General features: G+C 38.5%; 1 long non-coding RNA gene across 1 annotated transcript; it reads left to right on the forward strand.

Annotated features, from left to right (window-relative positions):
• Positions 1 to 2,358: 2,358 nt before the first annotated feature.
• On the forward strand, positions 2,359 to 2,989 carry LOC103636443 (uncharacterized). The gene is made up of 3 exons (XR_002264281.1): positions 2,359 to 2,509; positions 2,597 to 2,796; positions 2,917 to 2,989. It is a non-coding gene; the product is annotated as an uncharacterized lncRNA (long non-coding RNA).
• Positions 2,990 to 6,189: the final 3,200 nt, after the last annotated feature.

Consider the following 6,189-nt stretch of genomic DNA (forward strand, 5'->3'; position numbering starts at 1 on the left):
CAATAACATTCTTATGTTGCATAACATAGCTGAAAACCAACGTCTCAGCTCTGTTTCTTAAAGCATGTCGTGTTCTATATAGCTTTATATCCTGGTTATACTCCTACATCTATGACAGATTTTGTTAATGCTTATTCATTTGATCCGTGTAAATAAGTTACTAGGTTCTTGTTTTTTTTTTGAATTACTTTCACGATTTATGGCATTCTCATGGTAAAAGCAAGATTCCGCCTGGACTTTAGAATATGTTGCAAATCTCTATCCAAATATATACATATCAGTCATACGTGAAGGTTTACCACATCTTTCTCTTGTCTGATGAATAATTAAATATCGGTTATCAACTTGGAATAGATGAAGGGTGCATCAACAATAATAATAAGTTGTTTATAACTTAATATTTTCTCGTTGTTAATGCTATTTTTGATACTGTCATATTGAAGTAGATTTTGGCTGGTGTAGAGAAGCAAGGCCTTGATACTGAAATAACCCTTTCTCAGTGGCTTATGAAGGTGAGGTAAAATACGGTTAGCACTCTAGAGAAACATTAATAGGGTATTTGTTAGGTGTATATTAATATCATACAACGATTTATAAGATTGATCGTTTATTTAAGGATCCTGTTTCATAGGGTATCTGCTTAGCTGTTTCATAAACATCAAGGACTGGTGCAAGGCCTAGGCTACAATATGAAGAATAAAAGATGTTTTTGGGGCTTTGGTGCTTGATGGTGAAACTAGACGTCGTGAATGAAAGAGAACCAAATTCAACCCAACTATGGAGTCGCTTGAGGGACAAAGATAAGGAAAATAAGGTTAGTCCTAGAGGAAAATAAGGTACCCTTGCTCTGTCTATATCCTACGTTTGGGTTACTAATCGGTGACTGTGTGATCTTGTAGTTATGGTCCAAAATTTTATATGGCACAAAGATGACTATGTTAGTTCCTAAGTTCATATAATGTCACAGATCTTGCTAGACAATTTCATGGTGTGTTATTGTGTTAGTGCTCTATATTCGGACATGTCATGCTCTATAGTGTGCTAGCCAATTTCATAGTACTGTAAAATCATGCTCGAAGGATGAAGGTAGCATATTTCTATACGTGAATGGAGTTCCAGTTTAATTTAAAGATTCAAGTTCACTACAACAAGATTTTACAGTACTGAGCCCATTTGACTTTCCTTGAGAAATAGCCAGTGCTTTTTGGTCTACGAGTTCTTGCACTTGGTTAATCAACTGTGTCACCTGATCTTCTACTTATTTGCGCGATAAGGTCAAAGCCACTTTTGAAGCTATTAGTTCAGAACACACAACATCTAGCTAAATACATCACCTGTTTGAAGTCATTGATTGTATTCTTGATATCATCTTTATGCTTGAATGTCATTTGTGCCAGTTCATTTAACTCTTGTGCTGCAAACCAACCTGATATCGTCAATTCATTTAATCTCTCAATCTCAATTTCCTTTCTTTTTGTTTCACATTGAAGCTCCCTAATTGTTGCTTCTCGATGTGCAGTGGCCTGATTAGCTACAAGAAGCTCTTGTTCCATGGACTCTATCTCTGGACCGCACTATCGTTGCCTCAGCCCCTAGGTCGTGCTGCCCTCTGGCCTCCTCATCGTACAATTCACCAACATCTCCAATGTAAGTGCAGTAGGTTCAGTAATGAACTCAGAAGTGGCATCAGAATACTCCAAGAGTTTTTTGTTCTTTTTGCCTGGATATATACCGAGGGCAATGCATTCAAAACTCCTATAGATGACGAATCCCATCTCTCCCTCTTTTCCCGGACACGGATCTTAGGTCCGTCTCCGCGCTTTACTCATTTGTTTTTTACAAGTTCAGATCCACTTGCGTACTCACACAGTGGACATCTGTTATACACATGTGTAAACCAGCATAAGAATTAGGAATTATGCTCATTTTATCTATGAAATCCTTACACTCGAAAATGCATGTGCTATTTTGCTTGAGAATAAATAAAATTATTAGCAAGTAGAAAACAAAAAATAGGACTAAAGAATAGAGTCACATTGGTTTAAATTAGTACCTAGAAGTAAAAAAAGATGATCTAAATTAGATACATCATACCAAAGACCATATTACTATTCCAGTTACCCCTTCTACTATGCCTAGATATCATATTATGTATAAGTATCTATCAGCGCTACTATGTTCTTGGTGGTACTCCAGAATTAACTTGATGCTCATAGTTATTTGTTATACTTCAATCACTGGCATATAGTATAGGCATTATCATGCACTTGTTGGGTGGTTGAGCATTACTAGGACACATGTAACACTTCTAAAATGGATCAACTGATGTAATATGTCATTCCTTTCTATTCAAGGAGCTTGTCTGCTTGAATAACTACTTTATGCTTTTTTACATCTGCAGTCTCTTCTTCGAGCAAGAGATGGAGCTTTCTTTGGTCGGGCTCCAAAATGCTAGGAAAACATCACTTGCAGCAGCTCGCAGCGACACCCCCGCCTCCTCATCATGGAAGTTGTATCTATTTCAGAATAAGCAAGTGTCGTATTTAGTAAAGCAGCTCGTGTTCTAATTCTTTTGCATGCTTCCATTTTGTTGTAGGCTACAAGAACACTTTGAGTAGGTAAAGAGGATTTGCGACACTACCACATTGTCTTTGGCCATGCATCATCTCAGTGATAAGATAACAAGCCAACTGGATATTTCAAAATTGACTGACAAGCTACGGTAAGGGAAGGTAGACTCAAGTGCATTGACACCAAAGGAGAAGTATGAAACTTGGAAGGAGATTAAAATTATGAGTATGGTATTTCTTATATTATCTACGCTTTGCATGTCTTGCTGGGTCTATTCATTGTCGAATCATAAATATGCATTTCTAACAATGTTATTGTTTTTGTGGCTTTTCTCTGATTTCTTAGGTTTCAGAAAAACAGTTTCTCCAATGTGGGCAATGGCATTGCTTAGCTTGTATGTTAGAGTTCATGTCACCATGTTAGGTAGCCATCTCTACTTGGATTTTGCCCAGTGTACAAATGGTGCACACTTACAAGTACATCTATGCTCCAACCTCCTCATTCTATGCTCAAGCATTTTCGTATGAATGGCTTTCAAGCACTCTAGATGTTTTGATAATTGAAATTATGTTATAACACTGACTTAACTTGGATTCAAGTTGCTTCCTGACATGGGAATGTCTCATTTCTTTTATAGGCAGAATCTGACGCCTTTGATGGAAATGGACACAAGACCTTGGTTGCAATGGATGATTATCTTGTCACTGACAAAATCACTGCATTCATAGTGCAAATGCAACATGCAGCAACTGAAGTCCTTAAAGAGTAAATATATCTTCCCTTATCCATATGATACTCCTTGTGTCTCAAAATACTTGACCTTATAGGATTTCAATTTCAACCCAAAAATACTTGACATATGACATGCACCTTTATCTTCTCCTAACACACATTTTTCTTTTTGTGTAATATGCATCTATTTTTCTAGCAAAATGCTTGTTTATGTTACGTGCTAAAATTTGTGTGAACTGAGCCATGAAGAGGATCCACACTTCTGTATTCAGCATAAATTTCTTGGTTTTGTACACAATGTCCCATTTTCTCTTTTTCTTTGAAACCCAACTGTGAACATGCTACCATTAAATGCCTTTCAACGAGTTGGTTGCCAGCTGGTTTTCTAGCTATCTCGTTTTCATAGTTTTGATTTTGTTCCATCATATTCAGTTTATTCCTTAAATAGTTTACGATTCTTAGTACAATGTTCATAAGGGTATCTGCTTAAATTTGCCTCAAATTAGTGATACATTGCATGGTCGCTTTGGCTGGATCTTAGAAGTAACCATCTGGCTACCATAGTACCATCAGGAAATGTGTTCCTGCCTTCCTGACTGTGTATTTCCCTTTAGTGATACTGGGTACTGACATGTGAAAATTTTACAGAAAGCAACCAAAAGACCGTATGAAATGGACCAAGTATTGCAGACAATATTACAAATATTGGACACGTTCATGGCTCTTTCTGAAGATACTCATGGATAAATTATCTTGTACCTGAGAATCCCCTTATTTTTGCACAATTGGTGGTTGTGTCCAGTAGTGGCTTTGATGATTCATCACTCCTAAACGATTTTAGAAAGCTATACCAACTAATGTGTGGAGGACCTGGGCAAGGGGTGGTAGTCGCGCTGGTTCACTATCCACGGTGGCAAGCCGCCTACTCGAAGATCCCGCCTCCGAGGACGCCGCTGCGGGGAGGACATGGGCACGAATCTTGAACTAAAACTAGGGGGGTGTCTATGTAAGTTATACTTTCTCTCACATTTGCATCAAAATTTGTTTTCTGATAATCAACAGATCTTGACATGTTTCTATGTACTTTCTCTCACATTGAGAGTTTTTTAGATTCAGTGCAAGCCATCTTTATTTGCTTAATGAGTCATCGATCTTGACACATTTTCAGATTCATCATAGTTTTTATTCATTCTTTACATGTTTTTGTCCTTTTTAGATTCAGTACATGTAAGCTTTCTTTGCTTGGACAATCTATTTCTCTTTAGTTGGATATTTTCTTTTAGATTAAGCTTTCTTTGCCCGACATCATCTCCCAGTTTTTTGCATTCGCCAACAAGTTCTGCTATGAGGGCTTGAAGCCAACCTACGACAACCGGGTCACAACCATGGTGCTGGCTCTCGACGACGCCTGATGAGCGCCTGATCCCTCATCGACATCGGCCTCTAGGAGGCCTCCCACCTCCTCGTCGCCTCGTGCCTCCAGCATTCCTATGGGAGCCCCTGAAGTCACTCACCCACCTAGACATCGCCCCTATTGTTACAGGCGTATCTTAAATTGCATAGTGTTTAAAATTGATTTGGTGGTCAGTATGTCACAATATAGTCAGTTTTTTTGCTTATGTTGTTGGTATTGATTTTATTGGATGTGAATTTATTCATCCTTTCATTGTATATTGGAATTCATGACATTATCTACATATGTACATGCTTACATATCTATTATATTTTGTATAAATATTTTTTGATAGTTTTTAATTTGTATGGCAAAGCAAGGACACATACCTATGTATCTTTTAACATATGTAACTCTTTTTAATCTCTAAAAGATGCTAACAAGAAAGTATAACGATAATTAATGTTTCTGCATGCCAATATAACTTATCATTATATGTTAACTCCGTAGCAACGCACGGGCATACACCTATATAATTTATGTTTCTTATTTAACAATTTAGTGATTAAAATAGAGGAAATAAAAATTAGTCCCTAGAAAACAAACATCCCCACTATATGGTATTTCTCATTTATACCTTCCCAATCAAGATCATGCCTCATGCTTTAGTGCCTCTGCAGCCTATGCCTTCTATTCTGAATTCTCCTTCTGGTGACTGACATTGATACAAGGGTTTTTTAAGCTGATGCTCTCGGTTTTGCTGGTGTGCTTTACCCTTAGTCATGTTTTTTTCTCAATTTTGTCTTTCTATTCTACAGCACTAGATGCGACTTATAAATAAAATGGCTCTTTTTTCCAAGGGCGCGTTGGTGTCATTCGGCCTCGTGGAACCGACAGATGAGCGTGGGCAGGAGTAGGACATGGGAGTTTTTGGGGTGGAAGTTGTCGTGCGGGCCGTAGGAGGTTGTTGGGCATGGTGGAGACGTCAAGGCCGTGTTGGATGCGGTAGGCCTGGCATATCTTGATGCTGGCGATCTTAGCGACGACGTACCACTCGTTGGTGGGCTTGAGCGGGCAGGAGAGGAGCGCACCCTCCTTGATGGGCTACGGCGCGAACTTGGATAGATGCAGGAGCCAAGGAGGAGGAGCCGCAGGGCAGCGCGACGTCGATGATGTTGGTCTGAATTAGGGGTGAAAACGGGACAGATACTAGGTCATCTCATATCCTACCCTAATACAATTTTCTCGGATACAGGATCGGATACGGATAGTTAAAATCTGAAACGGATACAGGACGACATCGGGTAATAATTAGGGCGGGTAAGAAACGGATATCAGATATTACCCGGATAGATAACGGATATTAGTCGGATAGTCCGTCCTGATGATATTAGGTTCCCAATCATCCAACAGACAAATAAAATAAGAAATACACAATCATGTATATGATAGCTCAAATATAGAAAAATTATTGACAAAATGGACACATACAA

The sequence above is a fragment of the Zea mays genome, chromosome 8 (genome assembly GCF_902167145.1).
Source record: "Zea mays cultivar B73 chromosome 8, Zm-B73-REFERENCE-NAM-5.0, whole genome shotgun sequence".
Classification (NCBI taxonomy): domain Eukaryota; kingdom Viridiplantae; phylum Streptophyta; class Magnoliopsida; order Poales; family Poaceae; genus Zea; species Zea mays.